General features: G+C 42.9%; 1 protein-coding gene across 25 annotated transcripts in view; it reads left to right on the top strand.

Annotated features, from left to right (window-relative positions):
* The window catches only part of MAGI1 (membrane associated guanylate kinase, WW and PDZ domain containing 1), a 291,554-nt gene that overhangs the window by 155,835 nt on the left and 110,570 nt on the right, over positions 1-25,149 (top strand). Inside the window, exon 1 of one of the 25 annotated variants that reach the window (XM_085236182.1) lies at positions 22,034-22,243. The exons of the other annotated variants lie outside the window; for them this stretch is intronic. The gene's annotated coding sequence lies outside the window, so the exon portion shown is untranslated. Of the gene's footprint in view, positions 1-22,033; positions 22,244-25,149 lie in introns of those variants that run through there. 25 annotated transcript variants of the gene reach the window in all.

Raw genomic sequence — 25,149 nt, 5'->3', positions numbered from 1 at the left:
TTCTTCTCCATACACTCTTCTAATGCAGGTAATCCAACCTGCAATTTGAAGCTGAGAATATCCCTTATTGACAAGCCCTAGCACAAGTAAGGTTGTCATAGCAGTCGAAGTGTTGCAGAAAGAAAAAAGCAGCAATGAAAGCCATTAATTCAGCAGCAGAAGCTGATTAAATGGTGTTGGGTTCTCGACTCTGCATCTGACAGTAATAACACTTAGCCTGCGTTTCAGTCATTTAAAGCTCCATGTGCTGCAGGGAAGGCTCTTGCCTGCACTTTGAAGCTTGTGGTGCAGATGCCTTTCTGACAGCCTCCCATCCTTCCCGGAGCGCTGAGTCTTCAAATGGTTCTGCCAGAAATGTTTCTGAAATTAATGCACATTAAGTCATTTTGGTCAGGGAATGCTGTGCTATTCAATAAAGCTTATTCAAAGTGGGGTGCTATTTTCAGTCAAATTCTGCTAAATCCTGTCCTGAAATCCTCTGAATATATTTTGCTCTTGAACATTCTGGTAAGCATGATGACTAGTTCACTGTGTTAATCCTATATGGTCTTTCTGTCTGTAGCTAATCCTGAGCTGTTGTTGCTGTTCTGCATACATGAAAGATTTCTTTTCCCCTCTCTTGTTGATGATATCTAGTAGAATTCTAGTAGAATACTAGAAGATAACAGATCAAATGTCTTGCTCCTTTTTCTCTTGAGCATGCAAGCTGAGTTTCTTCAAATTGAGAAACCTGGAGAAGTAATACAAAATGATGGAGATATAAAAACACAGCAGAAAATATCCTCTCCCCTGAAATAAAGGTAGTCTTTTGATCTTTGAGTGACCTAGCTTATAACATGGTTCCATGGACCTTTATATGGATTAAATTAAGGTACAGCACAGTAAAGGTAATGAAGGAGCAATTTGGGACAGTGGTACAGTACCCTTAGCCAAACAGTGGAACAAGAGACAGGTGAATTTACCATAATGCTATTTAATTCCTTTATGGGGGTTCTGCCAGCATCCTAAGCTTTATGAAGCACTTTGTTCACAAGTCAGCTTATAGCAATGCATGAAGCATGCATTTAAAGCCCTGATGATCCCTATGCACGTCTTGTACTGTGAAACTCAGACTCTCCTGTTGTAAAGCAGCGTAAGGTGTGGGCATCTGTACATCTCGTGTTTAAGGAACATAGGAGTCCCTATGACAAAAACTTTGCACGTCATGGGTGAGGCTGCAGAAGTTACCAGTGTCTTAAAAGTTCTTGGAGGGAATTGCTCTGCAGGAAGTCTCTATTTCATCCGCTAAGTAATGATGTTCTTGGTGTAAATGGGATTCCTCCCCTTTCTTCTGCATCTTGACATATTCTGGAGTCTGAAAAGTAGAGCTGGTTTCCCTTTTGGAAATCTATCTTTTCTGTTAATAGTTTTATACTGGTCCTCACCCTGATATGTCCGTGTGTGGTCATGTCCATATCTCATCATGGGCGGTATTTGGACACAAACATCGAACCTGATGGCATTTAACAAGAGGAAGTGTAGAGTGTTGCACCTGGGGAGGAATAACTGCATGCAGCAGTATAGGTGTGAGGATGACCTGTTGGAGATGAGCTCTGCAGAGAAGGATGTGGAGATGTCTGTGATTCTGTGAATATCCTTCATCTGTTGTGCTGCATCTGAAGGAGTGCTCTGAGCGTGATGTCTTCACAATACTCAGTTGTCAACAAATGGGGAGGGAAGGGCATGAACTGAAATGGCATTGACCATTTATCCACCCTCATCTGAGATTAAAAAGAAAATATAAGAGAGAATGAGAAAAAAGCTGAATTTCTACCGCAATATCTCATTAATTAGAGGTGTAGCTGATGAATCTGGTGGTAATGACTAGAGTTAATGTTGTTCCCCCAGTGTAAGATATTGGATTTTCCTAGTTTTTCTTTGCAGTTTCAGATTTAGTAGAAAAGCTTGCTTAAGCAAGGGAGATGGCTTAATCTTGGCTTGATTTTTTTTTTTCTTAATTTTAATTTTGCTATTTACTTCCATCTCTCCCCACTGGTTTCACAGATAGACTGTCATTGTATCTCCTTATTGTAATATTACCATACTTACATAAAGTATGTTAGCATCACTATGCCCAGCATGGACATGGTTGTATGGATGTAGACATATGGTCTATGATTGACCACTAGGAATGCTCACACTTGTATTTAACTGCTAACACCAAAATGTCACAAACTGGAGAGGCAAATGGGGCAAAATTCCCAACAAGATCACTTGTAAAGTCAGCCCCAAGTGAGCTGTGCCTCTCCAACTTCGTTATGGACCTTCTGAATATTTTCAGTGTTTTAGTGGGGGAAAAGTGCTAGACAAATAAAGTAGTCCTGTCAGCAATTAGGATGTGGCTGTGTGCATCAGAAATTGCCTTGCTGCTCCTCAGGCAGGGGCAGTTACCACCTTTCCCATTTGCCTCCAGAACCTTTTGGTCCATCGTAGATGGGAAATTTTCTTTTTTTCCATTAACACACACCACTACATGTAATGCATTTGAAGATGAGCTGAGGATCAGACACACACACACACACACACACACACACACACACACACACACACACAAAAACCAACCAACCAACCAACCAACCAAAAAAAAAAACAAACACAAAAACTCTGAAAGAGCATTTAGTGAAATGGTGATGTGTTGGGGTGAACAAAATAAAATTTCTCCTGTCTCTTTCAGCTGTGTTCTCACTGCATGTGGATTTTACTAGGAGCCCTTGGTATGGTGCTGGCAGGTACCACATTATGATGTTAATATCTGACATTAATTTAAACGAACAGGGACCAGGCTGGATAACAGCCATCTAGAAGGTGCTGATGGAATTGCACCCTTTACTGGCACTGCAGTGGTGATTAATGAGGAGTCATTTCTTGGGTGGAGTGCTAACAATCTGGCGCCAGACTGCCTGCTGTGATAAAGATGGGGAGATGGTTGGGGAAAAGTCCCCTCTTCCTCTCTTTCTATGCAAACCACAAGGAAAGTCTGAGACTTGAGATAAGAGCATGTCTGAGGAAGTCAAGGCTGGGAATGGTGTCTGAAGGTGTGTTCTGAATGCAGTTTAGTTGACAGGTGCTGCTGTTCTAGTGTAGACAAGGCAACATTTTAACGTGATAATCTGCCATTCTAAACTCTTAGGGGAAATCAAGGATTTTCCACATTCAGATGCATTGAGCTAAAGCTGTCCTTTGCCTTTTCTGCAAAGATTTTAATTTGTAAAGAACCTGAGATTTATTTTCCCACTGAAGATGAAGTCAACTCATCTGGAGCCTCAATCAGGAAGTGATTCGGATTCTGTGCTCATTAAATCCTTTGCTTCGCTCCTGGGACTGTGAACGAGGATGTCACACGTTACCTGCTGCTGAGAGGATATTTTTTGTGAAGGAGATGAATGCCCCAGAAAGTATTCTCACAGTGCTAAGCCACTGGGAAACTGGAAGGGATCTAGAAAGCCACAGTGGTGCTGGGATTTGAGTACTTGAGCTAGTTTTATCATCGCTCTGAAGCAGGAGCATTCCCATTAGAGAGAACTTATCTTCTTAGACGTGTGTGATTTGAGGAGCATGAAGGTTGAGCACTACTATTCTCAGTATTTAAAGTTTCAGGCTCTCTTTGGCTTATTAGGGTACAACACAGCGTTTAATTCCCCTTATCACCTCATTTCACTTTTTTGATTGGACGGATCCTTTTCAATTTTTTTCCCATTTTTCTTTCTCATATTTCATGTATTGTTTTACTTGTTCAGTGGCCTTTTCGGGTCATTACGGTCTAAGTATTCTGACTTCTTTATAAAGGTCTTGCTGACTAAATATTAGTGACCTCTATTCATCTTCCTTGGGCTTCTCCAAGACAGCACAGCCTGGTTCTGAGCCGCCCTGTGAGTTCACTGCAGGGCAAACAGAGCAGAGGGAGGTGAGGAAGCAGAGGGAGGTGTTTGCCCAGCACGTTGTGTCACTAAGCTTCTGCTTCAGCATTTGGTGTGAAGAAAGTTCTTGCAAAGGAGGTGGAGGAAAAAGCAACCCGTGGAGCTTTGTCAGCCTAACCAAAATAAAGAGATGCACCATGGCACAGCTAGAAGTATGCTGTTGGATTTGGGAAAGTCCTAGGAAAGGCCATCAAGCCAAGCACGATTGACTTGAATTTTCACATTCTGTATAGGAAATGAAAGAGTGAGCAGTAACTTAATTATGGAGCTTGTTATACCAATAGAGGTCTTTTTGGAAAATTCAGCCTTGTAGCGTTAGGCTCGTGCTTGAGAGATTGCTTTCTGGGTAGCACCTCTGCAGCATTTCCCTAGCTGGGCCTCTGCCTATTGGTCAGATCTCAAATAAATACGGGTTTAAAGAGAGAATGGGGTTCCAAGGTTAGGAAATCTCAGAACTGGTGCTGCTACAATGTGAAAAGTTCATGCATTATATTCTGCCATTATCTGGCTAAGCCTTGTCAAATAGAGATGTGATGCACGTTCTAACCTATCTTCTTCTTTTGGTAACCCTCTGCCTCATTTGTTATTCTCCTCTGCATGCTAAATGAGGTGAGAAATGAGTTTTACAAGAGAAATACTAATGTCAGGCATTGGGATGGAAGAATTCTTCAAAACTATCTGCATGAACAAAGAGAACCAAAGACTAACATGTCTAAGCAACCTGGACTGTGGCCTTTTCTAGCTCAGAAGTACTTAATTTGGGAGGCTGTATTTTAGCAAGCATTTCCCCTTTTAGAAAAGAAAGGGGGAGCAAAGGAACACCAAGTTTCAGAGTCTCATCTTCCTCCCAAAGCAGGGTGCAAGCTGCTAAAAGTATAGGAGAATTCATCCATAGAAAGTAAAGTTTGGGAGGCTTTGAAGTGGGAGTGATTGATAACAGAAGCCTATGACTGTGTGTTTGAAACAACCATTTCAGGTATTGCTGCTGGCTGCATCTGACATGCACAAAGCTTGAATTTTTAAGCAAGGGGAGATTTTAATGCCACCCAAATGTTGTGTTTATATGCAGAAAACTCTGCGTCTCTAGCAATGAAATGGCACGCTGTCTCCATGGGGAGATCTGTACATTGAAGGACCTCTCTCAAGAAAGGTCTGCATTGCTGTAAAAGAGATACTAGGGTTGTATCATCCTGAAGGGCAAGCTGGTAAATGAGATGTTATTACCTCAGTGTGTTCTTTTATTAAAATATTTAAAATTTCACTCCTGGTGAATTACCTGCTGACCCGATCTTCTAGCAGCCTTATTAAATAGTTGCCTGTTGTAACGTTCTTTGTGAAGTTAAAGGGTGTCCCACTGCACTAAGCACTATTTCAGATATCCCCATTTATAACAAGAAGTCTTTATATAGTAATAGTGCAAACTGATGGCTCTCATGGGTGCTTTCATAATGAGGTTTTATGGTAACTGTTCTCTGATCTCTTTTCTCCATTTACTGGTGTATCAAATGCACTCTGTTTCTCTCCATATTCATAGAGCCTGATAAATTTGCTTTTCTGACTTCTCCGCTGATCCAAACAACTACTCTCCTGATACAGAATCAGTTTATCAGAACAAAGAATGGGCATTAAGTAATGGTATCCTTGTAAGGCAAAACTGATTTAGCTGGTGTGGCCTAACAAGCTTTTACTCATCATCTCAGCTGCTGTAATGTTGCCATGGATGTGTTCCTTGCCCTGAGCCAATACAAAGTGAAATATGTTAGCTTCTAATCTTAAATTGTTGTGTATTTTAAAAGCTCGTGTTCTGCTTCAACGCTGGGCACTGTAATGCTGTCACGTGGCCAGCAATAACTTGATTTCTTTCAGTCTCCTGTCTATAATCTGTTTGGTCATCTGTTTATAACAGGAGAAGAGTTTTAAAAGCAACTAAATATTTCTCTTCCCCATATGGTGGTAGGCAGCTGCCTTGCTGCTGCTACTTGAGGTCTGCGGTGCTGTTACAGCAGCAGAAATAGTAGTGATGTGACCGCCACCTGAACAAACAGTTGCACTTGTGCCTTGGGCTTTTGAAACTCTATTCCATAGATATTCTTGGGTGGAGTGGAAGAAATCTTAAGCTCCTTTGATGTCTTTCTTGACCTCATATCTAATTACATTTTTCTTTTTTTTTTTTTTTTTGATAGCTTTCCCTCAGGAGTTCCTTATTTTAAATGCATTTTGTGAACACGCATTCAAATGAGTCTGACACTATTAATTTTTATAGCCTAGTTATTTTATATTGCTGACCATCCCCTTGGTACTTGAACCTCCTCCTACAGAGTCCAGTGTGCTTTAAGACACCATGGTCTGGTCTTACTGAGATAGGTTTTAATCCCAACAGGTTTTCTTTTTTTCTTTCTCTCTCCACTAATGCCTTCTCCCTGTTTGACTAAGTTTTCATAGAATTATAGAATGACTTAGTTTGGAAGATGTCTTAAAGATCATCTGGTTCCAACCCCTGTGCCATGGACAGGGTTGCCTCCCACCAGCTCAAGCTGCCTGGGCCCCATCCAATCTGGCCTTGAGCACCTCCAGTGATGGGACATGCACAACTCTTGGCAGCCTGTTTGCTTAAAACTGCTGCAACTAGGCAATAAGAAACAGACTCCCAGAGGCTGCCAGTTCTGGTTTGTGTGGTTTGTACCAGTGAAGGTTCCCGAATCCCACCTTTATGCCCCAGGACTTGTGGCAGTTCTTGCTGGCAGCATGCAGTGGGAGCTGTGTGATGGGTCGGCGCTGGCCGATGTACATTCCTTTGCTGTTATTTGCTTTGAGCTTCCTGGCTTGGCCAGTGGCACCTTCACCTGCGTGCTGCAGGCTGATCCATCTCTAAAACACAAAATCATCTCTTCTCTCTAGGATACTGCAGGCAATAATTTTCTAGGTGGGTGCAATGATTGATCCTTTGTATATCCTTGCACGGTTTGTTATCTCAATCCTAAGAATTATTTTCACCCTTTCCAAAGAGCTATTTTGTTACGTGTCTGCTGTGTTTTGAAAAAAAAGGGGGAAAAAAGATAAATTTCAGAACGTTACATGAAGCAGCAGTGAAGAATAATCCTTCCTTCTGGAGAAATGCTGCAGGAGGTGGTGCAACTGCTCAGCCAGGCTCTGCAGCTGGCAGCCCAAACGGCAGCAGTAGGACTAAATCAGCTTCTCTGGTCAAAGCTTCTCTAGCTTTTAAGTATTATTAAAAACAGTTTTGGGAGCTCAGCTTGCAAACCAACGTGTACCATGCTACACTGACTGTGAAGAATGATACCAACTCGGTAATTAAGTGCCAGCTTCCTATGACACAGCTGCCCTAATAGGTTGTCAGCAGCTTAAATGGCACCCGATAGTAGATTTACCAGGCTAACTTTTTTGGTATGCTGCAGCTGGCCCACAGTAACAACAGCCGTGGCAAGCTATGAATAGACCATACCTACTGCACAGGCACTGCTTGGTTGCTTTAATTGCTGATCTGTTATCTTCTCCAAAAGACAGGAGGAGCAAAAGGGAAGAAAGGCAGCACCACGCACACAGCAGGATCTTGTCCGGTCCATATTCCAGCAGACTTTGAGCTTTCAGTGTATCAGGCTGCATTGAGCAGCAAGGCGCTGTGTTCCCTGGAAGTGAAAGGTGCTTGAGGTGATTTCATTCTGTATGGCCCTAGCCATGATGGAGCTGCCCTGAGTGGAGACTGGTGGCTTTTCTGCAGGAATGGCTCAGCTGTTTATTGCTGTGTGGGAGGGCTGGCAATGTAAGACTCCATGGGGAGTTCCTTATGTCCCTCAAAATACAAACAATGGTGAGAAGTCCTCCCTTTATACCTTATTGCCTTATTTTTTCTCCCGTTGCAAGTTGAGGATACTCTTTTTCTTTTTTTCTTCTTTAAACTTTTTCAGATCGATGGATGAAAAGCACTATGTAATTACTGAAGTGCAGCTTTTACGTTGTAGCCTATAAAATGAACAGAAAAAATGTATTCCCTTGGCAAAATATTGTGTTGTAAATGGGGCTTTGGGAATCTGACTTTCATTGTTGAAGCTAAAATTAAAAAGGACAGTTCTGTTGTGTATTCTTGTACCAAAACCAGGCCTGTATTGGGGATGCGTAGAAACGTTTTGCACTAATGGAAATATATAAAATGGGGGAAGGAAAAAAGAGAAAGCAAATTGGAAGAAGGAGGGGCTGGTTAGAAATCAGGCAAAGTAAAGGCAGTAATGATGCCTGTACCACGTGTCTGTCATGGGGACTCAGAGATGCTTTGGCAACGTAAGATTGAGTTTTTGGTGCTGTATGTGCTTATGGTCACATTGGTTTCATGGCCATTAAGTTCAAATGCTTCTCTGTTCCCTAGAGTGAAAGAAGTGAGAGCTTCTGCAAATTCTGAAGCAGCTGTGCTGTGTACAATGTATCTGGGAATTGTACCTCAAAATGCCTTTTTAACCTACTTTAATGTAAGCAGAGGCTGAAATGAGTGCTTCATTGTTTCAGGATTGTTTGCTCATATCTTTCAAATATCTTTCAAAATACTTACTTCTTTGGTGAGGTATGCAGATAATTATAGATAAAGGCTAATTGGTATCTCTGAGTACTGTACTGTCAAATGGAAGCAGAGTGGTTTGGTATCAAAATGGGACTTCACATTTAAATCGAACTTATGTGCTTTTTGTTTTTAAAATAGATTCAGTACCTAATCGTACCCTACACCGGCTTTCTGAAATGGCATGTAGATAGCCTAATGGCTTACTAGGAAAATGAGAGGCAAAAATGATACTGTATTGGGTCTAGGCTGAAATAATGAAGATAAAAAGATGACAGAAAAAAAATACTCTCAATGTTGCCGCCATGATGGGATCATCCATGTAATGAAAGTGAAAGGTGGTAGAAGTGAGTTCTCTCAGTCTCCAAGTCAAGAAAAGCAAAGCATTTCAAGGGGAATAGTCTGATTTCCCATGCACTGGGCCAAGTTGTTCAGGCTCACCATTTCTTTTCTCCTTTGTGGTATCCAATGGGGCTAGATCAAACAGCAGACAATTCTGTCCATCATCCAGCTGGGAAAATATAATGTGCTAAAGCATACAGCTCAGCCAGTACTCATGGGGTCAGCACACATGATAATGATTGAAATGATCATAAAGCAGCTCGTTTTATTATATAGAATATTAAAAAATAGAGAAAGAGGGAGAGGTTATTTAGTAGACTTACTAGTTGCCAAACCTTTTATAACTCTTTTGCTGTGGAGCTGTTTAGAATTTCCTATGAACTTTGTGTGATTTGTTTGTAAACCCAGATGAAAATGTTAAACTAAAGATGACCCCAATCGGTTAAGACATTTGCAAGTTACAGAAGTGTGGCCAAAAGAAAAGTCCTGCTTCTGCCAAAAATGTACTTAATTTAAAAAAAAAATAAAAAAAATAAAAAAATTATAGGTAGTTAATTTTTAATGTAGACAGGTGTCTTTTTGGTATGCAAAACCTGTCTTTTATTGGACAGGAGATATTACTTCTGGAAAACAAATTTTTATGGAGAGCTTGTAGGGACTTGTTTTGGAATGTACAGAACTGCGGTTTTAGCCCTCAGTATTTCTGATGTGCTCACAGCAGCTTTGTGTGGAGAATAGAGGGGAGAATGTTGCCTTCAGAGCCGTGATACGTTCCAGGTGTAAGATGTGCAAGCACAGATTGTCTTAATTCCCTTCCAGTAAGTGTTTCAGAGCCTGTGGGTATGATGAAGGCAGGGCGCTGGTGTTTGACCCGTTCCCATTGATTTCAGGTGAGTGTTGGATCAGATCCTTGGTGCTTTGCTTTGGGAAAGAGATACTTTGCTGTCGTGGTGCTGCTCTGCAAGGGCCACTCGCTGGGAATGTCCTTGCCAGCTGTGGCATTTTAGTCCTAGCCACCCATTTCCTGAGCATCTCCTAATTTGGGTCGTAATCCATCAGTTAATTTATAATGCATGTTCATCAATTGGGGTTTAATTTGTTTGTTTGTTCTCAGGTTTGATAGCAGAGATTAATCTGTGTGTGTGGCTATTTGTATAAAGAGCTGCTCTGTGAGTGGTGGCACTGATCCCTCAGGACAGCACTCTGCTCAGTAATAGCATGGTCTTGTAAGTAAGGAATTTGCATAGCACAAGCTAAAGGTTTAACAGAACAAAGAGAGACTTGTCTTATTTGTCTCCTGAGCAGTTTAGGTGTCTTGGCTTTGTTTTGTTGATTAACTACATACAGAATTGATCCTGACAAACTTTTGAAGGGATGAGTAGAATTCTTGCAGAATTGGAGAAGTGAAAATGCTTTAAAAGTTATGTTGAAAGGTACTGCATTGCTAAAGTGTGAAGCTATAGACATGGTGGAGGAGTTACTGGGTGAAACACTCTTTACTTGTCTGGAGAAAGAGATTAGATGATGGCAGTGGTGTCTCCTTGCAGAAGAAGCCTGCTCTCTGTCAGGTCACAGGTCTATTTATCTGTATCAAGCTGCTGAATGTTCTGAGGTTCATTTATGACTAACCCAAAGTCTTTAAAAATAGACCAAGTATCAGAAAGCTCTCAAAATGCTTTGTGATAGGATGTGTACTTTGGCTAAATGGCATAGTTTCAATTGCCTCTTACAGTTGGTTCGTTTTAATGGATTTTTATCCTCTTTTCTTTCCCTGACCAACACAAATGCAGCTCACCTCTGATATGAGGCCACGCGGATGCTTGATGAGATTTGCTAATGTTGATGGGTACAAAAACAGGCGGAGACCCACCTGATGTAAAAGTCCTCCTTTGCTCCCATCCCTGTGCCCCCAGCTCACCTGCTTGTGGGGATGGGCCACAGGCAGCCTCAGGACTGACAGAGTGTTAATGGGAGCCTTGCTGTCAGCTGTATGGAGAGCAAGATTTTGTTTGTGGGTCCTGTAGGGCTAAGAAACACCACACCTCGTCTAGATCACCTTTTAGGTGAGGTTCCCCCTTATTAATGGTCTTTCCAGCTTTAAGCATGCTGCCGTCAGTCTGATGAGATCTTGTTGTTTGGTGGATCCCAGCGTTTGGGTTTTTGGTCCTTGGGAATTTGGTGCTTGTTTTGGGATACTGCTTAAATAAAGGTTCGGCTAACGGATTGTGGATCTGACTCTGCCTGTTCTGTGTTGGCTTTGTTTTGTATTTTTAATGGAATAGAAATCAGCACCAATTTGAACTGTAAATAGTGCATAAGATTTGAATGCAATATATGAAGGAGACTCACAGTGAGCAATTTCAGATGCCTTTAAGAGAAGGACAGTCCAGAGCCATTGGTACCTACAAAGGTCCCAAAAGATGAGTTTTTGATTACTTACTTTACTGTACGGGGATCAAAAGGCCCCTCCTCAGCTGAAATTCAGTTGTGTTCTCCTCTGTGAATTCAAACCATTTATTGGGGTAAGCAATTTGAAGTGGAAACTCAATGCAAGGATGGGCAATTATATTACTGACCACACACAGGCTTGAAAACATTTGAAAGTTTGGTTGTGTAATGGAATACAGTACAGTGTAAAAGACTTGGGGTCGTGTTTGCAGCTGGTATAGACCAGCCCAGTGGGTTTGAGGGCAGCAACACCGGTTTCTGCTAGCTGAAATCCTGGCCTTTAATCTGCCGTCAATCTAATAAAATTGAGCTGCTCTAATTACCACAGTGTCTGTCGTTTGCCTGAAATGATAAAGCTGAGTTGGATCCTACACAAGTCAGCAAACACTCTGCAAATCTGAGTTAAACCATTTGTTTGCCCACTTAAGGAAGGGTTGTCCACGGTCATGGTATGTGTGGAAAGACAGCGGGGGAGTGAGAGGAACAACCGAAACATATGGCCAAAGTGAGCTGTCTCTGGAATCCAATGTACTGGGATAAGACAAGCTGTTGAACTGAAGAGAAAGCTTCCATATATATATATATATACACACACACATACATACATACTATATATATTTATAACATACCAATATATCCTTGCACACATATATGTGTACATATATTTATGTACAAACACCATATTTCAAAATTAAAACTGGAAGGAATTCAGTATCACTGGTCTCACGTGTATGTTTGAATGAAGGTAAAACAGGCTGTTAAACTGAAAGCCTGGGAAAAAGCCCCAAACCCAACTCCCCGAAATCCATAATAGCTGCATCATTATGTAAAAGGAAGCAGCAGTTCCCCCACCAAAGTGTCCATAAACAGAAACCTTATCAATAGTTCCAGATGCTCACTGACTTTATGATACTGTTAAGTTTAATTGTGCTGACATAATGGATTGTATTTGCATGGAACAAGGTCTTTTCAGATCTAGGCTTGAGGAGCACAAGGAGAGGTAAGACACAAAATGAGACATGCTCTTCACTGCTTCCTAGCTGTTAATTTTTGACCTTGTGTTTCTTGAAAATGGCATTTTCCTGGTATCTGTGACCCCTTGAATGGTCAAATTTGAGTTCTTTCTGTATTGCGGCTGCACTTGCTGCTATTTTTGCCCCTGCAGTGGCTGTTAGTTTAATTCTTAGTAAAGCTTATTGGTTTATTTTTAAAGCCAAGAGCTATAATTTTGAGCTCTGCTCCTTATTCTGCTTCTGCTCCAGTCCATGGAAAAGCAACTTTTGCCATTAGTTCAGGGTGAACAGAGGCCAACGTCCACTTGGTCTGAAAATCCCCGCTTGACAATTGTGGTGAATGCAGGGAGAAGTGCAGTGCCCGTCCTTGAGGCCTTTCAGCAGCAAAGGCTTTCTGTCACCTGAAGCAGGTATTTGCAGCTTTTACCAGCTGTCCCACCAGGATACACTCATCCATTCCGATCATTAGTTCCATACATTTTTGTTGTTTTATAAAATGCAGAGCCTGTCTTCCAACCCCCCAAATCACCAGCTGACATGACAACATCAAAGAAACCCTCCTTTGTATAATAAACTACCGGTGAATCTTCTATGCCAAATATATATGGCTGTTTCCAAGCAGAAATAATGAAAAGTGTAAATTCTCCTACTCATTTTTGCATGCGAGTATTGACAGCAAGACCAAAATCATAACGTGTGTTTTGGCTTCTGCTGTTGTTTTGACATCTTGTGCGCTTTTAATAAATGTTCTTGGTCGAACATTCTCATTAAATGGGCATATTTATGTTCTAGCACTCGGTTGGGAAGGAAGGATTGCAACTGCTATTTTATAATGGAGAAATTTGTTTGGCATCGGCATGTATGCAAAACAGAGTTCTGCTTTTGGAAAGTATTGACTAAGTGATCAGCTATTGTGATGAATTTGAATGGAATAATGCAAACAAATGAAGAATTTAATTGCAGGACCAAGAAAACTTGATACGGTCTATACTGAGATTGCTATCTTGTCTTGTTGAAAAGAGCAGTTATTTTTAAGGTCTCCAAGTGGTCCAGCTGTAGCTACTGTGTGACTTATGTACAACTATTCTGCAAAGAACTTTGGGAGCTGTAGTTCTCTGAGCATATGTTTACCTGCTGCTTGATGCCAAGCAGAAACGCTTGATTGAGGTGTGGGCCAACAGAGCCACACTATTTCGTTTGGCTTTATTGCCTTTTGGTTCAGTGTGGTCTTCTGATGTTCCCCATTGAGGGATTTTAGCTGAGGAAGATTGTCTGCACATCATGAGACTTTACAGCATATCATGAAGGTATTTTTGGAAGCCAGCAGCTCTCCCCAGTTCCAGCACTATCTCCTGCTTCCTGTGTGAGTGAGTGCATCTAGTGTTCTGCTGAGTGTTTTCCTTTTGGCCTCTTCCTCTCTGCACTGATATTTACTGTCACAAATCTCAACCTATGTCAGTCCTGGCTCGGTTTGTGTGGGTGAATATAATGCATGTATTTATTTTTCCATTATTTTGAAAGATTCTTGAAAGTGTTTCTAGAAAGTGCATAGTTCTCTGCTTTTCTTGCTCCGGGTGAAGTATTCCTTTTTATTACCCTAAGAAAATCTTTAGATCTTCTCCATTACTGTGTCATTTAGTCATTATAGACAGATGAGTTTATCTTCTAGAAAGAGCCTTAAAGATGCTAAAGTGATAGCGTTACAATTTAAAACCCTTCTGACACAATCTATTCCATAAGAGCACTATATCTTGTCGTCTCACGCAAATGAAAATCAAATAAAGCTTTCACTTGCTTGACAATTGTTGCAAAATATCAGAAAGCTCACACGTTCACATAGTAGTGGCTGTGTCATCCCAGTGAAGTTCAAAGAGCAAACCTTTTTATGCCCTTTTAGGCAAGTTTATTTTTTTGAGGTCCGTTGTCATTTTTATAGGCTTTTGTGGCAAAAGATTAATAAAGGATGTTCTAGTTGCCATGCCATTCACCCAGTGTCACTTAAATGGTCCTGCTCATTTGTATTCGGAAAAAGAAAGCAGAAAGACATTGAATAAAAGCAAAAAATTAATATAAAGAAAAGTGCAATGGAATTTGAGATGAGAAAGGTTTGTATTTTAATGAGATCAGCTTTGCAGCGTGATGCATTTTATTCTCTGCCCAGAGAGCCAAGAGGATTTTGGAAACATGCTTTTCCAGTGTCTGTTGAGTGTGGTCATCTTCAGCTGATCTTTATTTCCTTTCAAACGTTCTTCCTACTGATGGACCAGAAGCAAGCTGAGAAGCATGGGAGGTGGTTTTGCCATCTGTGCTTAACGATGCAGAGGATGACATCTGTATGGCAGAATTCAGGAGAGGAAGTAAGAAACAGGTGGAAGGTGTGTACTTGTAGTTCCAGCTGCAAAGCTGTAATGAAAGCTGTACATCAGGTGGAGATCCAGGAAAGCAAAATCCCTGCCACAGCATCACAAAACTGAAAGCAGAGTAAAATTTGATTGTTTGGATGCCATCATTGGGAAGAAACTTTATTTTTTGTGTTCTTTCCTTCCAGAGAGACCAGTAGCTAATAACTGTAGTTAATTCTCTACCGTGTGTTGATGAAGAGGGGATAATGACTCTTTTCTCTTTATTTTACCTCCTCTGAAATCTGAGTTTCTGTAGGGTTTTTGTATGTGCACATGTAATCGATGCTGTGAACATCCCAGTCCGAGACCTACAGCTCTGCAGTAATAGAGGAACAGCTGCCAACTATGATTTGCCTTTTTAATTATCGCTTCTATCATGAGTACTCAGCATTTGTAATGGCAATCGATACAGTAATCAAGGCATAAATAGGAATCATTGAGTAGAGCAAAATCCATCACATTTACTTAGCCTTTGTGACCCCTGGAAAAAAAAATCTGATTTTAGTGAATTATTGCCTGTGATAATTAAGGTAAAAGTGGGTAAGGAGAGAGGTGACTTCTGATTCCAGATGTAATCCTCTCTCACCCTGTCCTCTTAGGCCAGGGAAGGTCTAGCCAGCAGTGTAACAGGCACGCTGTGAGCTATACTTAAATGGAGGGGGCTTGGTGAGGTGGACCTGACTGTGGTTTGCAGAGGGGATAGGGACCTCTTGGATTCCAGGCTGAGGTTTGAAAAAGGGAAGATCTCTTCAGGAATTAATACAAGAGTCCTAACGAATCTATATCTATATCTCCTTTCACGTTTTTTCCTATTAACAAAGTCTATTGGCCACATGGTAGCATTTGACTTGCTGTACTTTTGTTGTTACTGCTGTGGTGCAAATGGCAAAAGATTTGTTATTTAGGCTTCAGGAAGGATATTGTCTTCCCTGAAAGCGGTTTCAGTATCTCTCCACAGAGACAGAAATAAAATGAAGGGGTCAATTTCTACAGCAGTTATTTTGTAGTAGTAGTTCTGTTGGATAAAACTGATTGCTTACATGGCCAGTGAACTTAAACTGCTTGTTTGATTTGGGTTGTGGTGTACAAACTAAAACAAAAACCACATCCAGACTGCTTTGGAGTGGAGAAATTCTACTATCAGTTCAATCTGTCTTCCTTGTTGTTGTTTCCATGTAATGAAAAGATAAATATGCAAACATATTTGCTTCATTAATTTTAAACAGTGCCAGGAAAAAAGCTCTGTCTGGGGATGGTGGAAAAATATCTTGAAAATTAGCTCTACATATTTTGCTTTCAGTCAACTCCGTTAATTAGGATCAAAGTACTGCCATTTTTAAAAGTTCTCACCGCCTCTTCCCACACATCTCCATATTTCAAAAAGATGCAGTTAACTAAGGCTGAGGATGATGGCAAAGCCTACGGGGAGCAGGTCCTGGCACTGCTGGCGGGGTAGCAGCACACCAAGGTGCCTCGGGAAAGGGCAGGTTGGGCCACCTGTCCCTTGGCTTGGCCCTTGGATGGGACTGGAACAGATCTTTTCCCACCCACATTCCTTGCAGACTCTCTTCTATGGGTTGGTTTTGCTTGGTTTCATCTTTGCTCTGAAAAGATAGGCACAGTGAGGTAGCTGCTTTTCCAGGTGTGAAAGCAGCTCTTTGCCATGTAATGAAATACTTGAAGGTGAAAAGAAAACGTGATGAATAATAAACGTGGATGGTGCTTGTAGCCAGCAGATTGCAGTTTTCCAAAGGAGCTCAATGCCAAATGCTGTCTGTGGTTTGGATGGGAAGCCATGGAAAGGTGATGTGCAATCCTCCAAAACCCAGTAGGCAGAAACCAGAGCCACGGCACTCACTGCATCAAGGTGTTTGCACTATGCTGCTGTTGGCTTTCCTCTCCAGCATGAAAACACCTCAGTATTAAGCAAGCTATAGAAGGATGCTGAGCCAGCTCAAAGCACCCTGCTGTACTAAATGCCTTGATTTACCTACATTTTCACAGGCAACATTAAAAAAAAAAACTTAGTGTGTGCTTTGTGTTGGCTTTTTTTTTTTTTAATGACCTTAACTCAGGTTGCTGTGTGGCTTTCTCTCAGCACATGTGCAAGGATCCCTGGTTTCATGCTTCGATCCATATTGTCACGGTTATTGTGCATTAAGAGCCCACGTGGATATAAAAGCAGGGGTTGAGTTGCTCTGTGTTCATTTTTGGATCTGTGGCGTTTAGACTGCTCAGCAAGGCTTGTTAGAGTTTTGTTTTTAAACTTCAGTGCTGTGTAACCACTTACACGTCTGGCACAGCGTTAAGTGTTGGACTTAGGCATGGTCTCATTTAATCCCGTGGGAAAAGGGGCAGGAGGGGCTTTTGTGTGTTTTATTTTTGCGCTGAGCTCTCTCCTGATTCATTCTCACTGAGACAAACCTTACCTCATCTTCACTGTGTGAATTATCACACGTATCCTATCTAGGTTTTTCTGGCTCACGTAGCTGACAGTGATGTGTTGGAGCGGGTCACAGGCGAAGGATCGTTATTACTTACTGATGGTGCTTGGAGTGGGAATCACTCTTCTTGTTACTCTATTTGTACAGTATTTTCCAGAAAGTGACCTGGTCCATAGCTGGGCTGTAAAACAAATCCTCCCGCAGGTGTTTGTTGCTTGCTGGATGCAACTGGCTGCGTGCCTGTGTACACACCAGAGAGGTGAAGGCAGCATCAGGCTTTCCTTCTGAACATGAGGTGACAGAACAAGTCTGGTATTGGTGCATTCTCTGCAGCTCATGGTGTTGGCTGCTTGATTTTAGGAAAGTGACCTCCATTCCACTGTACCTCTTTGTTTGTCTTTTTCGGTTAGCAGGAATGCTGTTTGGTTCTTGTATAAAGTGTATTGAATTCCAAAGAATCAATACTCTATTTACAGCCTTGCTATTATTATTTCACCAAAGTGTAAAGTGCGGGAATGAGCCATTTAGTGCCTGATGTTCAGCAGCAGTGCTGGGGAACATTACCTTTAAGTTAAAAAAAAAAATAAAGAAAGAATAAATGTGTATTTCATGTTCTTAATAGGAGCTAATAAGAACCAGAGGCGCAGTTTCCCATCCTCAGCCTGACCTCTCTCCTGTGTTTCAATTAACCAGACTAGCTTCCAGGAGAAAATCTTGTTCTGGATGGAATAAAGGCACTGAATCAGTGCCAGGGAAATGGCTGAGGAACATGCAGATCTCCCCAGGTTCTCTGAGGTCTTCGGGGGTTTTGGGAAAGTCTCCTGGCCCAGGGCCCCTTTGCTCTCACTTTTACTGAGCGTTTCCAATGTCTCCATCGTCTTTTGCCCAAAACCAGCATTGTCCTGCTTAGAATCAGCACTATCCAAGCAAAATGCAATTGTTTCTTATGGTCCATGGCAAACCTAATGGCATCACTTGCCCTCTGCACTCCCAGTTTGTATACTGCTGGTCCCCATGTTCCTTATGCTAAAGAAATGCTCAGTGCCTCCAACAGAACGACACATGTCACTGGCAGAAGCCTACCTTCAGAGGTGCAGCAGCCACTGCACAACTGGGGCAGATGAAATCAGGCAGCAGCAAAGTGTGAGGGAACTGTAGAAGATCTTCAGCATCACTGTTCCTGTTCACACCGGTAAGCATCAGAAGTAAAGGCTGGCTCTGTTGTGGGGTGGGCTCTTAGTCCTCAGGGGGTCTCCTCTTGTAAGAGAGAGGAAGGGATTTTTCTTGCATAAGTAAATATAGCATCTCATAATTTGCTTGTGGGACATGTAATGCCAAGAGATGAGTCACTGACTGCTTGGGTGAGATGCTTCTCTGATGCATTATAGCAAGCGATGTTCCTTTTATAGGAAGTTTTATTTGGTAGGAAGGTTGTCTTCCTGTTTCTTGATAATGAACAGTCTTTTGCCACCTGTAACTGGGATACTGTGTCATTTAAAGAGTGTTCTTACCATACAAATCCATGCAGAAGTTTACAAAAGAGATGTTTTAATTTTGTAACAATGACAACTTTTGTGCTTCCGCTCTTGCAACGCAAACAAAAAAATTCCCATTGAGATGTACAAATGTCCAGAACCTCAAGAAGAGGATTTCTTGAAAAGCAGACATTTTTGAGATCTATATTCAGTGTAATTCTTCTTACCAATAAAAATATTCCTGTTTGGAGGAAGTCACTAGAATGCATACATCCCAGAAATTCAATGTAAAGAATTTTTAATATTGTTTTTCAATCTGGTAATAGTTCTGCCATCTTTTCTGCTTGGGGTCAGTACCAGAGGAACTCAATGAAATTTTAGGTCTGGTGTATACAGAGCAAATTAAATGATCTGTCCCTAAAGTCAACGAACATGAAGAACAAAGCAGTGTGTGGCTGCACAGAGTTGATTGCACTTTCCTGATTAGTGTATATTGCTTTTCAGAATTGTGCCCCAATTGTGCACCTTTGTGAAGTACCTTCAGAAGAGCAAGAAGTGCTCCTCAGGGATACACACATGTATTTATTTTTTGGCAAAAGTATGGATGCCAATGACCAGTTTACAGATGAAGTGATGACCTGAGTTCTTTCTCTGAAGTATTTGCCCATATTACATTGATGATACTCTTCCTTCCTCTCCGATTCTCCCTGAAATAAATAAATCCAGTGACATCAGTGTCAAATTAAAAGTGTGAGTAGTTGGGAACCCACCAGTTGTGCTGCCAGCCAGCTTCAAAGGGTGAGACTGTTTGTTTCCTGCTGCAAAAACACAGTCTCCTCTTGGTGTTGGCTCCAACTGTTCTCCTCTGAAGTCCCAAATTCAGAGTGCTGAGGCTGCCTCTGCATTTTAATCCTACCTTTGTTCCTTGCTGTGGAGTCTGGGCCAATTCCAGGGATACGTGGTGAGCGTTGGTGTTCTGGCAGGAGACACTGCACTGTCTGTACCAGGGCAGCACTGTGGTCCCAATGATGTTGAGCATCAGAATTTTTGAGATCCCTGGGGAGAAAGATCTCAGCATAGATTTCTGGAGTACTAGGTCACATTTCCTTAACAAATGATGAAATACACAGGGGAAAAATGACATCACTTTGTCCTGCCTGAAGTATTTTTAAGAAATATAAAGTTAAATGCCAGCAATGCTCTAAATTGTCTTCTATGAATAAAAAGAGACAGTAAAGAATGGACTCATTTTCGCCTACTCAAGGTAATAAAGTGAACCATTTTTTATCCTAATGTCCCATGTCCTGATGCCATCAAGGACAGTGACAAACTCCTGTTGACTTAAATGGGAGAATGGTTTGACCTTTTATCAGGGCTCAGTTCTAATTAAGCCTGAGAAGTGGGTTTTTAGCCAGCATTGGGGGTGTCACACCTGGCCTGCATAACTTTGCATTGTCCATTCTCTGTTATTGGTTCCTGCCTGATTGAATTTCAGCCAGCTTTGCCCTGGTGCTGTGGGTACCTGGAGCTCCTCTGTGGTATCCGAGCTGCTGAGCCATGGCTGCTGCTAGAAGGGTTGCAGTGTGACTGCCAGGAGAGGCACCGGGGGTGCAGCATCCTTCAGCTCTCCTGCTGTCGTGTTGCTTGTGGCTGGACCATGGATTGTGCTGAATCAAGTCCTGAGAAGCTGAGAATGGGAAGGAAATTATGAGGTGACACACAAGCTTCGTGTTTTTGAGGTTGTGGGTGATAGCTTCAGGAGCCAGGACTTTGATCAAGCTACAAGAGTGGGTAGTGTTGTGCCAAGAGAGTCATAGAATCATAGAATAGAGTCATTAAGGTTGGACAAGACTTCTAAGATTAACAAATCCAACTGTCAGCCCACCCCCACCGGGCCCACTAACCGTGTCTCTCAGTGCCACATCTCCACATTTCTTGAATGGTGACTCCACCATCTCCCTGGGCAGCCTGTGCCAATGCATCACCACTCCTTCATGAGAAGGTTTTCCTAATAGCCAGCCTAAATCTCTGGTGTAATTTAAGGCCATCACCTCTCATGCTATCACAGTCACCTGGAAGAAGAGGCCAACTCCCACCTTGCTACAACCTCCTTTCCAGGTGGCTGTCGAGTGATAAAGTCTCTCTGAGCCTCCTCTTCCCCATGGTGTGCCTACTACCTGCTTTTTGGATAAGTCTGTCCTTTCTAAGCATCCCATACCTAACAGGTATTTACCAGTTTTGTGGAGATGATTTGTGCTAAATTCTAGTTAAATGCCAACGCTGAGTGGGAATGGACAGCCAGATTGTTTGGCAGCCTCTCCCAACTGATGGTGCTCCTTGGTGAAGGCAGAGTTTAGGTAGCAATAGAATCACAGAATGGCTTGGGTTGGGAGGAACCTCAAAGGTCATCTCATGCCAACCCCTCTGCCATGGGCACAGATGCCAACCACTGCATCAGACACTAAATCTGGTTGCCCAGAGACCCATCCAGCCTGGCCTTGAACGCCTCCAACCAAGGGGGGCTTTATTTAAAGGATATATTTTTATGTGTGTGTATTTATATCAACTTTCCATGTTTATATTTGCTTTGCCACACTGAAGGGAAGGAAAAAGGACTGTGTTAGTCTTACAGGTACCTTGATGGGGAAAGCAGAGAAGGGTCAGTCCTTCTCCCTTTTGTGCAGCAATGGGGAAATTGTGGCTTTTATAAGTATTTCTTCATGGCTAACCCTGTGGATCCCACTGGTGGGTGCATTTGGAGCACGGGGCTCACTCCCCCTCCCAGGGCTGGCAGTGGTGCATGCCGTCTGCCACCTCCTCACAGCTCCATTCCTGTGTGTGTTTATTTCTGTATGCATATTTTAAGCTGGTTTGGGGTGGGGAAAGGAGGGGGAAAAAAGACTTGTCATGTTTGCTTCTTTCAAGAGCAAATATGAAAACCTATGGCTCAGTACAGCCCAAGGATGCATTGGCTGCAGCCAACATCTCCCTGCAGGAGCATCTGGGGCTTCATCCAGGGTCTGTGCCTGATGCTGTGTGCCTGTCAGAGAGCTGAATGGCACTTTGTTGCCCAGTGATTTTCCAGACTAAGTTGATTTGGAAGGTATTACCCATCTTCAGATCATCGCGTTTGCTTCACATTTTTTTCCTCTTTGGCGTGGGGCGAGAATAAAAGGGGGAAAAAAAAAAAAGGGGGGGGGAGGGGGGTGCGCAAAAACAAACCCTCCAAAGCAAACCCCTTTAAAGCAAAGCCTTCCTTCAGGCTTCGCCTTTCCCCCGACGGGGGGGGATCATGTGGTTCGTGCCGCGGGGCCGTGTTTATCCATGGCCATGTGGAGGTGGGCGGGTGCCTGCCCGGGGACAGGGCACGGGAGAGGCCGGGCTGGCGGAGCAGCCGCGCAGTGAATAGCCCGCATTGACTGAGCCGTCTACCCGGACTAATTTGCTGTGCCTGTAGGCTCGATAAAAGAAGCAGCTGCCGGTAAGGGCTCGCTTAGACGCATGTAGATGAGACGGTGGACCGCCAGAAGGATCCGAACTGATCGTTGTTTCTTCTGGAATCCCTACCTCCGGCTCCGGGAAGTTGCGGCCATCAGGTAACTGTTTCAGCCCTTCCAGCGGATCGCGCTGCCCGCCGGCGTGGAGCGGAGCGCACGGCCGGGCTGCGGGCTGCCACAACTGATCCCTGCGAGCTGCCGCTCGGGAGGCTTTGCAAATCGTGCAGCCATGTTCCGCAGGCACAATTATTTCCCTTCCTTTTTTCCCTCCTTCTCCTCCCCCATTTTTAATTTTGCTGCGATCTAAATGAGGCTAAGTCTGGTGTTTCTCGTTTGCATCTGTCGATGCACCACCAGCCAGCCATGTTTTTCGTGTGATTATGTGAGCGGTGCGGGTCTCGTTGGGAACGCAGGGATGTTGGCCGTCCTTTCGCTGTCAGGCCCTTTGCATCTTCTCCGAGAGGAAGAAATAAATCGGAAGATGTCTGTAGCACGCTGCGTGGGTTTTTGTGAGCGCCGGGGAAAGGGCTCATTGGGAGCAGGGAGAAGGTGAGAGCTGAACGCTCACCCCCTAAATCTCAGTGGTTGTATTGAATTTGCCATTCGCCCACGTTATCCTCTCCACCATCCCTCCCTCTCCCCCCCACCCCGGAGATTTACATCTATTTCTTAAGTGTTGATTGAATAACGCTACGGCTCAGCTGGAGAAAATGGAGAAGGAGGAAAAAAAAAAAATAGGATGAAAAGGGATGGCCTTTTGTGCGGAGAGCTTTTGTGCCATTCCCCCACCCCCAGCAGCTTCCCGGGGTAGCACCAGCAGCCCTCGGCTTAGCTGGCTGCACAAACAGCCTCCCAGAATTTGGGGGGGGGGGGGGAGCTCCGATGTGTCTGCTTGCAGCGTGAGAGAGATGTTAAATGGGATTGAGGATCTGCAGACTGGAAAATGCTGCACAGTTTAATGGAATGGGTATTACCTGCAGGGATTAACCCTATTCACTGACAATCTCTTCTCTTTCTGCTTCTTCACTTCACACTTGCTGTGTGACTGCCGTTGAGTTTCTGCAGCGGCAGTGCTTTTACTCGATGCCTTTAAGAAACGCCTTGTTAAATTCCTTTTAACCTGAGTGGCGTGTTCCTCCCTGCAAGACACGTTAATCAGCAGGTTACATCTTGTGAAGGGCTGCAATGAGTTGAGATTTCACTCGCTGTGAATACTTTGCCACCTTTCCACCCCTGAAGTGCTTCCATCCCAAATGTGCCTTTGTCCCGTTGTTCCTGTAAAGACTGTCGCTGTTGCAGTTGAGTGGTTTGCTGCTGTGGGATAACTGTGGTCTGTTACTGAAAGTGCTATTGCAAAGGATTGTCTTGATAAGAAAACGTTAATTTATCTCCATAGGTTTATTTTCCTGAGGATAATGGGAAATTTATGGCTGGCTCTTGCCTGCATTGAGTGGAGCTCCTCATTGATGTGATGCCTTAGCTTAAGAGTTTGCTGCTTTACAGATGTAGGAGGACACAATACCTGGAGTGCTTGGTATGACCTGCTCATCTTGCTCCACTTTCCCTGGACCTCAGCTCCTCACCTTTGCAAACTTAAACCTGATAGAGCAATCTGGCTCTGGCCCTCCACGGTGAGAACTGAGCGTATTGCTAATTTTGAAGTGCCCATAGGGCTGTTGAGTTTTTAGAGGTGTCTTAAGAGCTGCAAAACTGGTATCAATAGGCCCTGTGGTAGCGTATAGCTCTGGGTGCACATCATCTAACCTTGTTGGAGTTGTCATCAAGCAAATGTTTTCCCAAGTGTTAAGGAATGGAGTGGGTCTGGACCTTTCCAGGAGGTCCGGAAGCCACCTCTCCTCTTCCTCCCAGCGGCCTGAGGTTTGTTCTTCTCTTCCTTTTTGGTGAGATGTGGGCTGAGCAGAGAACTTTTAGTGTGAATCCTGGAGGGGATGAACCTATCATCTGTTGCTTTTTAGTGCCGTGAGTATAAAACACTCACCTGGGCAGCTGAAGTAAGCTGAGAGAAGATAAATCTGAAGGAATGAAAACCCTAAAGATGGTGACATTTCCAATTGCATGTGGTCTGCCTCACTAGAGGGGGATGCTTTGTGGGCATTCAGGTGCCTCTGGTAGGATCAGCACATGGAAACACATGTCTGGCTTGGTTGGCAGTAAGTTCCAAAAGTGTAATTAACGATGTAATAAGCAACAACAGCAACAAACCTACATGGCGAAAGTCCCTTTTTAATTCCATAGTTCTAGGTGAATTTCCAGCTGTGATTTTTGTTTGCCTTTTTTACCTTTGTTTGTCCCTAGGACAAAAGCAGGTAAACCTGGAAATGACATGAACCACATAAAGTATATTGGCAACCAAAAGTATAAAACAGAAAACTATGAAAAAATAGTTAAAAAGAAAAAAAAAAAAAAAGACCTCTTTTTTCCCCCATTATCTGTGTTGCAGGCATAATTAGATTGGGGACCAGATTTCAGACAGAGGAATGATTTCCAACTTGACAGTGTCTCTTTTAAGCCCACATTGCTTTGCTCTCCAGCGCCCGGTGTCGAGATGGATACACGATTGGAAAATCACAGCTTGCAATTTGAGGTGCTGTTTTTCAGCTGTCCCTTCACAGTACATTTAACATTCTGGTCATCGTGTGTCTCCTGAGGTTTTGTAGGATAGTGAGATGGTTGTGCTGTTTCCTTAGGTTTCGTTGTAAAAAGGACAGAATAAGATTTTTGAGATATTAAATAGCAATAAGTAAAAAAATATAATAAGTAAAGCCTCCATGCTGCTGCCTGACAAGAGCTTCACCGATGGTGATGATCTGCTGTATAGGTTGTCACACTGCTTAAATTCCACAGCAGAACTGTGACACCATCTGTTTCCTTTCACTGTGTGCAAAAAGAAAAAAAAAAAAAAAAAGGTTTCCTTTCATTAGCATTAAGCTGCATAAAGAGACTGGAGATCAAGAAATACCCCGGTCTTTCACTGCCACATACCT

The sequence above is a fragment of the Meleagris gallopavo genome, chromosome 14 (genome assembly GCF_905368555.1).
Source record: "Meleagris gallopavo chromosome 14, MGAL_WU_HG_1.1, whole genome shotgun sequence".
NCBI classification, from domain to species: Eukaryota; Metazoa; Chordata; class Aves; order Galliformes; family Phasianidae; genus Meleagris; species Meleagris gallopavo.
This window is presented reverse-complemented; position numbering and strand designations above follow the sequence as displayed.